Source organism: Lutra lutra, chromosome 16 (assembly GCF_902655055.1).
Source record: "Lutra lutra chromosome 16, mLutLut1.2, whole genome shotgun sequence".
Classification (NCBI taxonomy): domain Eukaryota; kingdom Metazoa; phylum Chordata; class Mammalia; order Carnivora; family Mustelidae; genus Lutra; species Lutra lutra.
Window position 1 is genome coordinate 35,806,622 of NC_062293.1, and position 15,310 is coordinate 35,821,931.

Genomic DNA, 15,310 nt, shown 5'->3' on the forward strand with positions numbered 1-15,310 from the left:
TCACCTAACTAGGTATGTCAGAGACTTAGAAGGGTTATATTTTAGCTAATTTTAAACAGATCTTTTCAGCTTTGTTAGGCCTACTACTTTTTCCAACGACCCCTGGGTTAAGTATTTTATTCCTTTGGTGTATCACTTGAAGTTACCACTTGAAAATAGCTTGCGGAAACTGCCAAGCGCGCCTGTGCTGTAACAATTTGGTTACGTTCCCACCTCTTCACCCAGTACGCCGTATTGTAAGCTCTGAAACCTTTGGAGCGATTTCCACAAATGAAGCCTCAAGAGTAGGGAGGTTAGTATGTTCTAGGCAGCAAATTTTATTGCAGAGAATCAATTTAAAGTTCACTTTAAAAAAGAAAAAGTTTTTTTTCCCGATTTTAGCCACTTCATCAATACTCCGGTGTGCCCTTTCCTGTACAGTTTTTTGAGCGTCTCAAATGGAGTGATACTAATACAGAAATGGGAGTGAGGAAAATGTTCATCCAACAATTGGCACAAAAAAAAAAAGTCACGAGAAGTACAAATAGGAAAACTCTTTGAACCAATAAAAATTAAGACTAACCAAATCAGCTCAAAATGTAGAGAATACGAATTACATAAAATTATAGTTACGTAGAAAATAAATGTAGTCAAGAGATAAGCCTCTGTATCAAAATACACTAGACCACATAGTTTCAAGGTGAAAATACTTGGATAAAGTCCCAGCTTGTTTTGAAAGAAGATCACAATCCAGTTATCAAAACCTAACAATTATTAAGAGTAGGAGGATGGGGCGCCTGGATGGCTCAGTGGGTTAAAGCCTCTGCCTTCAGCTCAGGTCATGATCCCCGGGGTCCTGCGATGAGCGGCGCATCAGGCTCTCTGCTCAGCGGGGACCCTGCTTCCCTGCCCCCCTCTCTGCCTGCCTCTCTGCCTACTTGTGATCTCTGTCTGTCAAAGAAATAAATAAAATCTTAAAAAAAAAAAAAAAAAAAAAGAGTAGGAGGAAATCTGGACACCGGGGTGGCTCAGTCACCTTCGGCTCAGGTCATGATGCGGGGTCCTGGAATCGAGTCCCCCATCTGGCTCCTTGCTGGGTGGGGAGCCTGCTTCTCTCTGCCTCTGCCTGCCACTCTGCCTGCTTGTACTCTCCCACTCTCTCTCTTTCTCTGATAAAAATAAATAAATAAATAAATAAAATCTTTTTTTAAAAAAGAGTAGGAGGAAATCTATAGACTATATAACTGTAAATGCAAAAATCCTAAATGAAAAATTAGCAATTCTAATCCAGTGGCCTCCAAACCATGAGACCTGCAAGAGAGAACAGTTTGTGTAGCTCCATATTACTCATCTTTAACAGTTTGCCCACCTTCCCTCCCTCCCTAGAGATTACAAAAAAGATAATTCCACCACGCTTTATAATCCTTTTCACTCAATCACAACCAGTAGCCTCCAGGTCATATACGATTAGCCTGATTAGCATCTCCATGCTACCCTCCACTTTCATTAATCTGATTCAGTGTCTACTTTTCACTAACCATTCTAACCATTTCACTCCACACTTAAGATTTCAACATCTGTTAACAGCCATTTCCCCTTTATTCTCCACCTCTTCTCTAAATGTTCCCATCAACTTCCTGTTCCAACTGAAAACTGGTTTATCACCTGGCAAAACTACCTCTCTTGCAACTTTCCAAGTGAAGGAGATTATTTTACTTCACTCTTATCTTCAAACCTGCTCTTCATGTTGCCTCCAAATCATTTTTCTTTCTTCTTCAAAAACCCAGGCTCTTTTAAAGGTACTGCCAGCCGATTCTACACCAAGATGTCATCACCTACTGAACCCTAGGAACTCCTTCGTTTGTTCCTGGTTCACTGTCTTCCTTTCTTCCACTATTTTTGTCACATCTCAGTCACTTTTTCAAAATATTATCCACATTTTCCATCCAATACTGTGGCCTCTCAGTTCCTCATTTTCCTCTTCATGAAGTGGCCTTGCTACTATTAAACCCTCCATTTGTATTCTAGATCCTTTCTTTTCTCTCTTCCAGAACTTTACTTCACCATTTATCTTTTCTTGCTCCTACCTCATCAATTTTTCCTTTTTTACAGGGTCATTTCCATCTGCACACAGACATGTTCTGATTTCTGTTTTAATTAACAACAACAACAAAAACTACCCGACCCCTTACACTATCCCATTTCTCTGTTTCTCTTCACGGGAAGATTTTTTCTAAGAGTTGTCTCTATCTAAATTCTACTTCTAATTCCTACCTTATAATTTCTCCTAAACCTATTCCAAACAAGCAACCATCCCCATCATTCTTTTGGCACTGTTTTTGTAACATAACCAGACTTTATTTCCAAAGCTAATGATGACTTTTCTGTTCTGACTCTGCTCCAAATGAAAAAGCAAATAGAACCAGTTTCCTTCTTGAAACTTCGTAACAAGGAAAATCATCACTTCTTTTTAAAAACTTCTTCTCTTAGGGAGTTGAGGGAAATTGGAAGGGGAGGTGAACCATGAGAGACTATGGACTCTGAAAAACGATCTGAGAATTTTGAAGGGGTGGGGGGTGGGAGGTTGGGGGCACCAGGTGGTGGGTATTGTAGAGGGCACGGATTGCATGGAGCACTGGGTGTGGTGCAAAAATAATGAATACTGTTATGCTGAAAAAAATAAAAAATTAAAATGCTAAAAAAAAAAACAAAACAAAAAACAACTTCTTCTCTTGGCTTAAAAGAAACCACACGATCCTGGTTTTCTTCCTACCCCATTGACAAAACACCCCTTCTCATTTTCAGTTGCTGATTTCTCCCTAGCCAGACCTTAAATTGTTGGGAGAGACCAGGGCTTGGTCCTTAGCTCTTTGCTTTTCCTATATGCTCGCCCTTGGTAATGCCATCCAGGACCATGGATCACCTTCCACGGTCTTACACACATCAGTAAGCATCACCATCCACTATGCCATTCAACCCCCAAAAAAGACTAGGAGTTGAGGGGTGCCAGGGTGGTTATGCCTCTGCCTTCCACTCAGGTCATAATCTTAGGGTCCTGGGATCCAGGCAGGAGTCAGATTCTCTGCTCAGCGGGGAGCCTACTCCCCCACCCCCGCCTGCCTCTCTGCCTACTTGTGATATCTCTCTGTCAAATAAATAAATGAAATCTTAAAAAAAAAAAAAAAAAAAAAAAAAAACCTAGGGGTTCGGGTGCCTGGTAAGTCGGTTAAGCATCTGACTTTGGCTCAGATCATGATCTCAGCATCCTGGATCGAGGCCTGTGGCAGGCTCTGTGCTCAGCAGGGAGTCTGCTTCTTCTTCTCCCTCTGCTCCTCCCCTTGCTTTCTCCCTCTTTCTCAAATAAATAAATAAAATATTAAAAAAAAAATAAAACCTAGGAATTTTTTTGTTCTTCTCTTTCCTCCGTTCTCCTCCCCATTCCATCCTCCCACCAGTTTCCAATCCTAATCTATCAGCAAATCCTTTTGACTAAATCTCCAGGATGAATACTGAACCTGCCTACCACTTCTCACTGCCCCCACCACTGTCAGCCCAGTCCAAGCCACTATTACCCTCTACTTGAACCACTACATTAGTCTCCCCACAAGTCTCTTTTTTTTCCACTCTGTTCCCCTGCAGTGCTTTTTCCACTGGCTACTGTCATGAGCTTTCAAAATCATAAATCAGATCAAGTCATTTTGCTACTCACTACACTCTATGACTTCCCATCACATTTAAAACAATATGGATGGGGGTGGGGAGATAGATAAAATAAGGGAAGGGAATTAAGAGGTACAATATTCCAGTTCTAAAATATATAAGACAGGGGCGCCTGGGTGGCTCAGTGGGTTTAGCCCCTGCCTTCGGCTCAGGTCGTGATCTCAGGATCCTGGGATCGAACCCCACATCGGGCTCCCTGCTTGGTGGGGAGTCTGCTTCCCCCTCTCTCTCTGCCTGCTGCTCTGCCTACTTGTGATCTCTCTCTCTCTCTGTCCAATAAATAAATAAAATTTCTTTTAAAAAAATAAATAAATGAAATAAAAAATAAAATGTATAAGACATAGGGATGCAATGTACAGCATACGGAATATAGTCTATAATATTGTAACAACTTTGTATGGTCATAGATGTAGCTATCTTTTTGTGGTGACCATTTCATGATGTATATAAATATCACCTGAAACTAATACAATATTGTATGTTAATTATTCTTTAATAAAAATAATAAAATAATATACAAACTCCTTATGAAAACCTACATGAGGGATGCCTGGGTGGCTCAGTTGATTAAGTGTCTGCCTTTGGCTCAGGTCATGATCCCAGGCTCCTGGGATCCAACTATGTTTCAGGCCCCCTGCTCAATGGGGTGCCTGCTTCTTCTCCCTCTACCTGCCGCTCCCCCTGCTTGTGCTCTCTCCCTCTGACAAATAAATAAAATCTTTAAAACAAAAACAACAACAAAAAAACCCTACATGATCTATTTGGTCCCTAAATGTTTGTCTAACATTATTTCTTAACAGTTTCCCCCCTCCCCACTACACTCCAGCCTCAATGGCCTGTTTCCTGTTCCTTGAAACAACTAAGCTATTTAATGGCCTTAGGACTTTTTGCATTAGCTGTTCCCTCTCCTTAGAATGCTCACTTCACCTCTAGCAGCTTAATGAAGATGGATTCTTGCTATTCAGACCTTGGTCTAAATATTGAGAGACTTTCCTAGTCAGCCTGTCTAAAATAGCCACCCAATATCTCTATCACATAATATCTCCACCTGATTGGATGTAGGAAACAAATGTGGGGTAAAAGCCAGTGGTGCAGTCAATGAAAGAATTTACCCCAGGCAGAACAAAGAAGAAAGAAGTTTATTGAATACACTGCAAGGGAATAGTGAGCAGAACAGCAAAGGAGCGATGACTGTCTGCCCCGAGGCAATGGGTGGGGACTGTATTTAAAGTGGGAAGGCAAGGAGGTATGGGGACATATGGAATTTTCCCTTTTTTGGTAACTGTGCCTGGATGTAAATAGCCCATTGGTCAGCTAGGGCTTATGGACATTTTGAGCTGGGTGGACTGATGGGTCTGCCTGTGTTCAGCCAGGTGGTTGCTGCGGCCCTTTTGCCGTAATCAAGTTTCCATGGCACAAGCCTGTTGTCTAAACGTAGCCTCTACAATAATCCTACTTTAAATCTCTACAGAGGACTTCTTACTATCTGATCCTTTTTAATTTATTGATTATTGACCATCTTTCTCAAATAGAACGTAAGCTCTGTGAGAACAGGGAACTTGTCTTGTTCATCGCTACACCCCCTGAATCTACCACAAAAAGTTATTTTGTGAATTCACTGATTCATTCGTTCATTCATTCAGCAAGAAATGTGTAAAAATATGTAAAATTTTCTTCATATGAAGAAAACCATGAAATTTTCTAAAGGAAAAAATAAATCTCTGAATAAGTGGGAAAACATGCATAATTCCTGGGTGAGAAACTTAGTTTGTTCCAAATGAATCTACAAATTCACTATCATTTTAATCAAAATTTCAACTGGATTTTCTTTTAAGTAAGCTCTACACCCAATGTGGGGCTTGAACTCAGGATCCTGAGATAAAGAGTCACATGCTCTACCAGCTGAGACAATGAGCACCCCCTCACCACAACTTGATTTAACTGGACAAGTTGGTTCTAAAATTTATCCAGAAGAGAAAATGGATAAGAAGAGTTAGGATGGAGGCACCTGGCTCAGTTGGTTAAGCGTCTGCCTTCGGCTCAGGTCCTGATCCCAGGGTCCTGGGATCAGGCCCCATATCAGGTTCCCTGCTCAGCCGGGAGCCTAATTCTCCCTCTCCTGTCTGCAGCTCCCCCTGCTTGTGCCCTCTCTCTCTCTCTCTCTGTCACATAAATAAATAAAATCTTTTAAAAAAAGAAAAAACTAAAAGAACTAACTTACCACACCTTAAAAAATACATATTATTGAGAAAGAGGAATATTAAGATAGCTAGGTGCCCTGCAGTTACCAGAATATTTCATAAGTTGGCACTGGCAGATAAATGTCCAAAAGGACCTACAAAATGGAACCAAGAGTACAAAAAGGGATCAATATATACGTGCACATGAGTATATGATGGGTGTGACATTTCAAATGATTGAGGAAAGGACTGACTGATAATTCACTGATGTTAGGACACGTGGCTGTCTCTTTGGTGGAACACTCAATATCTTAAAGGGGAAAAATGGTGAAGTCCTTAACTTGGACAAGCCTTAAAATAAAATGGCAAGTGGATTAAAGAGCTAAATTAAGAAAAAAAATGTAAAAGTGCGAGAAGCAACAATGAGATACTTATCAGATTGGCAAAAACCTTTTAAATTTGATAATATGTAGGGCTGGGAAAGAAGTGGAGACAAGCACTCTCATTAACCATTAATGGAAGGGACACCTGGGTGGCTCAGTTGGTTAAGTGTCTGCCTTTGGCTCAGGTCAAGATCCCAGGGTTCTGGGATTGAGCCCCTCATCAAGTTCCTTGTTCCGCAGGGAGTCTGCTACTCCCCCTGCTTGTACTCTCGAGCGCTCTCTCTGCTGATAAATAAATAAAATCTTTTTTAAAAATGTTAGGAATTTACCATATTTGCAAAAGGTACATATGTAAGGACTTTACAGAAGCAGTGCTTATATTAACAAGGGAATTTTTTTTAAAGTACTGGAACAAAACATGGGATAGAATATACTAAAAAACCTCTTGAGATTTCCTTTCTTGTATTTCCAGGGATATTATGTTTAAAATGTCCTTTTAACTTTTGAGATCAGTTAAATACGACTAAAATTTCATATTTTCTTCTAGTATTTTTAATGGTTAAAATGTGTATTGCCGTTCAAATTTCTCCAGAATTATTTTGGCACAAAGTGAATTTGAATTTCTTTCAAATAACTGTGTTTCCCAATGTCTTTTGTGAAATAATCCATTTTGTATCTTTTGGTTAGTGATACTTCCGTTATTAGATAGTAGGTAGGTTTTTATCCACTCTCGGATCTATTTCAGGGTTAACTGTTCCTATGCACTGATTTGTAGATTCGAGAGTCATATCTTACTTTTATTGGGTTCAGAGTCTTCAAATGTAGACTGTAATAATTAATTTGAAAAGCAAAATAAGAATCTAATTAATTTGCTATTGTTTCTTCCCATAGCTGGAAAAATCAGTAACATCTACTAAGTATTAGTCTGTTGTTCATTTATTAGAGCCACAGTGTTTAAAACTGTGAGATAATTTATGTCTCAAGAGGTTAAATTCTGTGACTCTGCCTTTACTCTGCCTCTGTTGTTTTGCAACTCTGTATTTGACAAAATAATCAGTCTAATCTGGCTATCACTGTCACATTCACTGTGTGCAAATGTAAATTGGTAGGGGACACAAAATTAGAATCATTGCTGCCAGAATCCCAAAGGTATCAAACCTGTATCTGTTCTTAATTAGCCATGGAAATTCAATCTGTTATGTTTTCTGCAGATAACTGATTTCAGAGTCATTAATGTGAAAAAAATATTCATACTATTTCTCTTCAGATAGTTTTATTTATACAATTAGCTTAGCTTTTTCTTCTGAAGAGAACTACTCTTGAATTTGTTTTTCTTTGATGAAAGTTCCATTTTTTTAAAATTTTTGAATAAGCCACACAAAAGTTACTTAAGTCATTTGGAAAAATCTTTTTTTTTCTTCTTGAAGTAATTACTCAGTTAGTTTTATTCAGTAGCACTGTTTATTGTGTTTGTGTTGGAGAAAATTCTAAGCTCCCAATAGCGTGCCCTTCAGAATTAGAGACAAAAATCAGAGACCACCTTTAAGATAGAAACCAGTAAAATTTAAACATTACATTTTTTTAAAAAAAATTTTTGAGGGACACCTGGGTGGCTCAGTTGGTTAAGCAGCTGCCTTCGGCTCAGGTCATGATCCCAGCGTCCTGGGATCGAGTCCCACATCGGGCTCCTTCTCATCAGGGAGCCTGCTTCTCCCTCTGCCTCTGCCTGCCATTCTGTCTGCCTGTGCTTGCTCTCTCTCCCTCTCTCTCTCTGACAAATAAATAAATAAAATTTTAAAAAAATTTTTTTTGAGTGGGGGAGAGGCAGAGGGAGAGAGAGAGAGAATCTTAAGCAGGCTCCAGACTCAGCATGGAGCTCAACACAAGGCTCAATCTCACAACCCTGAGATCATGACTGAGCCGAAATCAAGAATCAGATGCTTAACGAACTGAGCCATCCAGATGCCCCTATTTGTTTTTAGATGCTAATAAAAATCACTTGGTTTCTGAAGTAGGGTAGGACCAGATTATTTAGAACACTCACTGCATTCCCTATGCTGAGCTATAAGGCATAACATTAACTTTTTTTTTTTTCGTATTTTCTTCCTCCATCCGGTCTGTGGGACTTGAGTGAACTTAGAAGGGACTTCAGAACTGTTAAAGATGAATTTTTAAATCACCTATGTAAAGAGGGAAAAACTTACACATTTAAGTGAATATTGGTAAGAACACTTAATAACTTAGTTTGTTTTTTAAAAGATTTATTTGTTTATTTGAGAGAGAGAGAAAGAGAGAGCAGGAAGAGGGGCAGAGGGAGAGAGTCTTTCAACCAGACTCCCTACAGGATGTGGAGCCTAACACAGGGCTTGATTCTAAGACCCATGAGATCATGACCTGAGCCGAAACCGAGTCGGTCACTTAACCCAGGTGCCCCTAGTTTGCTGTAGATTTAAACCTTTTATAATTTTTTTCCCTAGGATATTCTCTCATCAGAAAAATCTTGAGGTTTCCCCTCCTCAGAATGTGCTTTAACAGAAAAATCTATTTCGCTTTCTAGCTGTCTAACTTGGTACAGACAATGTTGTACTTACCTCCTAAGTTGTTTGTGAAAAAACAGTGCATGGAAAACATCTGAGATCATGCCCACATGCAATAAGCATTCAATAAATGTTATCTCTTACCATTTGTTTTTTTTAAGATTTGTTTTTTTAAAGACTTATTTATATATATATATATATTTTTTTTTTTTTTTAAAGATTTTTATTTATTTATTTATTTGACAGAGAAAGATAGGCTAGCACAAGCAGCCCTAGGGAGCAGCAGGCAAAGGGAGAGGGAGAAGCATTCTCCCCACTGAGCAGGGAGCCCGATGTGGGACTCGATCCCAGGGCCCTGGGATCATGACCAAGCCGAAGGCAGCTGCTTAACCAACTGAGCCACCCAGGCGTCCCTATATATATTTTTTAGAGAAAAAAAAAGAGAGTGCAGGCACGCACACATGAGCAGTGGAAGAGCAGAGGGAGAGGAGAGAATCTCCAGCAGACTCCCCACTGAGCAGGTAGCCTGATGTGGGGCTCAATTCCACAACCCTGAGATCATGACCTGAACTAAAATCAAGAGTCTGACCCCTAACCAACTGAGCCACACAGGCATCCCTCTTACCATTTGTTATTAATGATTTATTTCTATTAAGCTTCTTGATTAATTTTTCTCCATACAGTAGTTTTATTTTTCACCTTATTCTCCTGAAATCTGGCCTTCATCCTCTTTACCTTCCTGAATGACTTCTTACCTTCTACTTACCAATTTCAATTCCAATTCTCTTACTCATGGACCTCTCTGTTTAATTTATACCTTTTGCCACACACATACATGCATACTTCAAATATTCATTTTAATTTGCATGAACATATATTCATTTGACAACTTTCAAAGTAGGACCAAGACCTTTACTTTGCATATGAATCCACTGTTTGGAATTCAGCATCCCTTCTTTTTTCATAAACCACAGCAATAGTATATCACCTAAAGCTTTCAGTTTTGACTTCTTTAAAGTGGAACAAGAACTTAAAAACATATGCAAAGTGCTTGCAATGCAGAATCCTTCTGGGTTTTATAATTTACACAAAACACCATCAATCTTTTACAGTTGTCATACATATACCTAATTCACAGCAGTTTCTTTTATTGATTTGCCTTTATTAAATCTTCCTAAAGCACTGAATTTAATTTTCATGGAGATAAATTATTTTTCCTCCCATTCATATTTCATCATGTTGCACAATATTTAATTAAACAAGAACAACTGGAATAAACAGGTTTGTGAACCAGCATTGACTCACCATGTGGGAGCAGTGGAGCATAGATGTAACAGAGGATTAAAGTCGAGCCCCAAAAGGGTGTCAAAATATCTGTGATATTTTATTTTATTTAAATAGGTAAAAAAAAGTGTGAGGAAAATATTAACAATCTTCAATCCTTGGTAGTGAGGACAAAGGTGTTCATTTTAGTGTTCTCTATATTTTCTATATTTAAAAAGAGTTATCGGGGAGCCTGAGTGGCTCAGTGGGTTAAAGCCTCTGCCTTCAGCTCAGGTCATGATCCCAGGGTCCTGTAATCCAGCCCCATATCAGGCTCTCTGCTCAGCGGGGAGCCTGCTTCCTCCTCTCTCTCTCTATCTGCCTGTCTCTCTGCCTACTTGTGATCTCTGTCTGTCAAATAAATAAATAAAATCTTAAAAAAAAAAAGTTCTCAGGATGCCTGGGTGCCTCAGATGATTAAGTGTATGCCCTTGGTTCAGGTCATGATCTCTGGGTTCTGGGATGGAGCCCCGCGTTGGGCCCCCTGCTCGGTAGGGAGTCTGCTTCTCCCCCTACCACTCCCCCTGCTTGTGCTCCCTCTGTGTCTCTCTCAAGTAAATAAATAAAATCTTAAAAAAAGAAAAAAGTTCTCAAAGAGAAAAAGCAAATGATTCTATAGGGTGTATGAGGAGGAAAACTAAAGGAGAAACTAAAGATCTAGACTTTAAGATTTAGACTTTAGACTTAGACTGGTATGTCCAAGAGAAGGTTATCCTGTGCCAGGTCCTCTCTCTGAACTAAGCCTGGAGGAAGTCAATTGAATTCCTCCACATGGTTTGAGGATCAGATGCTCCGGAGTGTTTACCTCATTTTCTCGGGAAGGCAGTCAGCCTTACCTCTCCACTCTGTCCACCATGGTAGGGCATCAGAGGAGTAGAAATGGCTGCCTTGGGATTTGGGAAGGCATATCCAAGGCCCCTTTCACCACTCAAGTTAAGTACAGCCTCACATATGGGAGACTCTTAAAGTAATCAGCCCATCTGAATTATTTGAAAGAATACCCAATTTCCTAAAGTCAACAACACAAGAAACAATAGATGTTGGTGAGGGTATGAGGAAAAGGGAATCCTTTTGCACTGTTGGTGGGAATGTAAACTGGTGCAGCCACTCTGGAAACAGTATGCAGTTTCCTCAAAAAGTTAAAAATAGAACTACCCTACAATCAGCAACCGCATTACTAGGGATTTACCCAAAGAATGCAAAAATACTAATTTACTAATTCAAAGAGATACATGCACCCCAATGTTTACAGCATTATCTACAATGGCCAAATTATGAAAATAGCCCAATAGCCAAGTATCCATCTACTGATAAATGGATAAGGAAGATCTGGTGTGTGTGTGTGTGTGTGTGTGTGTATGTATATGTATATATAATGGACTATTACTCAGGCATAAAAAAGAATGAAATCTTATCATTTGCAGCCATGTGTTTAGACCTAGAGACTATTATGCTAAGTGAAATAAGTCAGTCAGAGAAAGACAAGTACCATATGATTTCACTCATGTGGAATTTAAGAAACAAATCAAATGAGCAAAGGGAAAAAAAGAGAAAGGGGCGCAAACCAAGAAATAAACTCTTAACTATAGAGAATAAACTGATGGTTACCAGAGGGGAGGTGGATGAGGGGATGGGTAAAAAAGGTGATGGGGATTAAGGAGTGCACTTGTGGTGAACACCAGGTGATATATGGAATTGTTAAATTATATACCTGAAAGTAATACAACATTGTATATTAACTAACTGGAATTTAAATAAAAACTTGTAAAAAAAAAAAAAGAAAGAAAATTCAATTTATTAAGACTAGTTTTTCATTAACTTGGGGAAGTGGGGCTATTAAATATAAACATCATTATAGAAAATAAGTTAATGGGGCACCTGGGTGGCTCAGTGGGTTAAAGCCTCTGCCTTCGGCTCAGGTCATGATCCCAGGGTCCTGGGATCGAGCCCCCCATCGGGCTTTCTGCTCAGCGGGGAGCCTGCTTCCTCCTCTCTCTCTCTGCCTGCCTCTCTGCCTACCTGTGATCTCTGTCTGTCAAATAAATAAATAAAATCTTTAAAAAAAAAAGTTTACATTCCTCCCAGACCTGAGTTTGTTTACTCACTCTATCTAGATGTGTTTGATTTTCTTCAAGACATTTTGTAAAATAGTAGGTAAGGCTGTGTGATGCACTCTATAGATTCTTGTTTTCTTTTTCTCTTCCTTTTTTTTTTTTTTTTTGCCATTTTAAGCATTCTCTGCTTGATTTTTACATTTCCTTTAATAAATAAGTGTCTTTCTTCTGATGCAATTGGGAATGAATCTTTAAAACCTTTTTTAGGAATCACTATCTGAACAGAAGGCCAAGAAATTTTGAACAATTTTGTGAACTCATAGTGGGGATAGTACACACATACAAAGGAAAAGGGAGAGGGAGAAAGAGAGCAGCTAAGCACTATCTCCTATTCAGATATCCTTTCCTTGTACCTTGTCTTGCTGGAAAGTCTTAAAGGTAGTTGTCATAGGTGGTCTATAGTTTATCCAAGTTCTAAGTAGGAATTCTAGGGATTTAAAAGATCCTGAGGATGTAGAGTTGTAAACAGGACTGAAAACCATAATTATGATGAAACAAGATATTCTGCCTAGAGGAGTGTAGTAATTTGCTAAACATAAATTCTGTAGTGGCAATATTAGTGAATCTGTCATACTGTCAGCAAGAAATATAGAAATGTGGGTATTCCTTGAAAATCCATTTGAAATTATTGGCATGGCCATCCATCTCTGTGATTGGTGAGAAGTGACTTAGAGATTCTTCAAGAATTTCTAAGATTCGGGGGCCTGGGTGGCTCAGTGGGTTAAAGCCTCTGCCTTCGGTTCAGGTCACTGATCCCAGGGTCCTGGGATGGAGCCCTGCATTGGGTTCTCTGCTCATTGAGGAGCCTGCTTCCCCTTCCCCCACCCCTGCCCTCGGCCTCTGCTTGCCTCTCTGCATGCTTGTGATCTCTGTCTGTCAAATAAATAAATAAAATCTTTTTTTTAAAGATTTTATTTATTTATTTGACAGAGAGAGAAAGAGAGGTCACAAGTAGGCAGAGAGGCAGGCAGAGAGAGAGGAGGAAGCAGGCTCCCTGCTGAGCAGAGAGCCCAATGCAGGGCTCCATCCCAGGACCCTGAGATCATGACCTGAACCGAAGGCAGAGGCTTAACCCACTGAGCCACCCAGGCGCCCTAAAATCTTTAAAAAAAAAAAAGAATCTCTACGGTTCTTTCAGGCCTAGGATTGTGAGAAACATACTAGAGACACGTGATGCAAGTACAAAACAAAATCTATTGTGGAAGAAGTTTATACAGAGGGTCAGCAGAGTGCCCGCAGTCCCCTACAGTCTCATTATGCCATGGAGAGGTAAGCTTGGGTCAGGCATTGCTGAACATTCTAGAAATGGTGCTCCAGGAAAATACACACACACACACACACACACACACACACACACACACACACACACACACACACTGCCCCAAGTTGCTCTATGTAGTCACAGGGAAATGGGAGGAGTAGAGAACAGTAATCAACCAGAGTTTTTTAGTTGGAGGAATAGCCATGAATACAATAGGGACATTCTGTGGGACAGTTGTCCAAAGGAGTTCAAATGCCAATGCTGGTATCTGCTAGTAGTACTGCGGCCCTTCCTACTGAGCCACCTCATTTCAGCTCAGCCAGGTCTTTGCTAGGCTACTCCAGGGTAGAGGGGATTACCTTTGCAGTCCAGTAGATAAAAGGTTTGTCTCTTCTTACTCCGAAGTCTGGGATTTAAGTTAAAGGCAATGATTAGAAGGGAATGAGCCATTCATGCAGGCAGGTACCACTGAAAATTGATTGGCAATGAGTAGTATAGTGCGGATTGAGTCAGGAAATAAAAAATGTGCCATTATGAGAACATGTCAGATCTATAAAAAGTGTAATCTCCTAAAGAAAATCCAGGGTATCCTAGAAACGTTTGGTTACCAATCTATTCTATCTTTGGGAACCAGGGCTTCCCAGGTCAGTCCTTGAGCTAAGCACAGGTATCCTAACTGTGGTCCCAGGCATGTGTGTCATGTGGAACTGTCCCAGAACATTCTGCTTGTATCCTATTGGCCAGATTTGATTCACATGTTTCCATGAACTTACAGAAGGCTGGGAAATGAATTCTTCTTTCTGAATGGGCCATGAGCCCAAATTAAAAATTCTACGGCAATCTTGCATAATTAAAAATAACCTGTTTAAAAAAGGAGGGGGGCACGAGGGTGGAGCAGTCAGTTAAGCATCTGACTCCTGGTTTCAGCTTGGGTCATGATCTCAGGATGGTGAGATCCAGCCCCAATTAGGGCTTCACACTCACTGTGGAGTGGAGTCGGCTTGAGGATTCTCTCCCTCTGGCCCTCCTACTCATTCCCTCTCTCTCTCTCAAACAAATTTTATTTTTTTTTTAAGATTTTATTTATTTGACAGAGAGAGACACAGTGAGACAGGGAACACAAGCAGGGGGAATGGGAGAGAGAGAACCAGTCTCCCCACTGAGCAGGGAGCCGGATGCGGGGCTCAATCCCAGGACCCTGGGATCATGACCTGAGCGGAAGGCTGACACTTAACAACCGAGCCACCCTCCACCCAATAAATCTTTTTTTAAAAAGAGAATTTATTGTATAAATGTAGGGGTATCTTGCAGAACCAAAGGGCAGAGAGCCTACAAGGCCTAATTAGGACTTTGAATGGGGACTTGTCAGAAACTGAACCAAGACACTTGTTCTCTATCTTTCTAGGGGCATATAGGGTCTCAACTATGCCTTTCTCAGCAGACCAGTCCTTTAACTGCTCATCAGCACATTCACTCAGCAAATACTGACTGAGCATTACTCTGGACTAGGACTGTTCCAGACACTGGGGATAGACAAAGGAATCAAACAGACAAAAACTATGTATTTCCAAAATGTTCACCCATGCTCCTCTAGTCTGTGTGTCTTTCTAATCTCAAAGACCTGTAATTTTTGGACTCCCTGTTTCTATTTCTCAATCACAATTCTCCCACAGGACTAAGTGGGAGATCTTAGAACTCCAAAGAAAATTGGCTTCAAGTTAAAATAGTTCAGCCTCAGGGTGCCTGGGCGGCTCAGTGGGTTAAACCTCTGCCTTCGGCTCAGGTCATGATCTCAGGGTCCTGGGATTGAGCC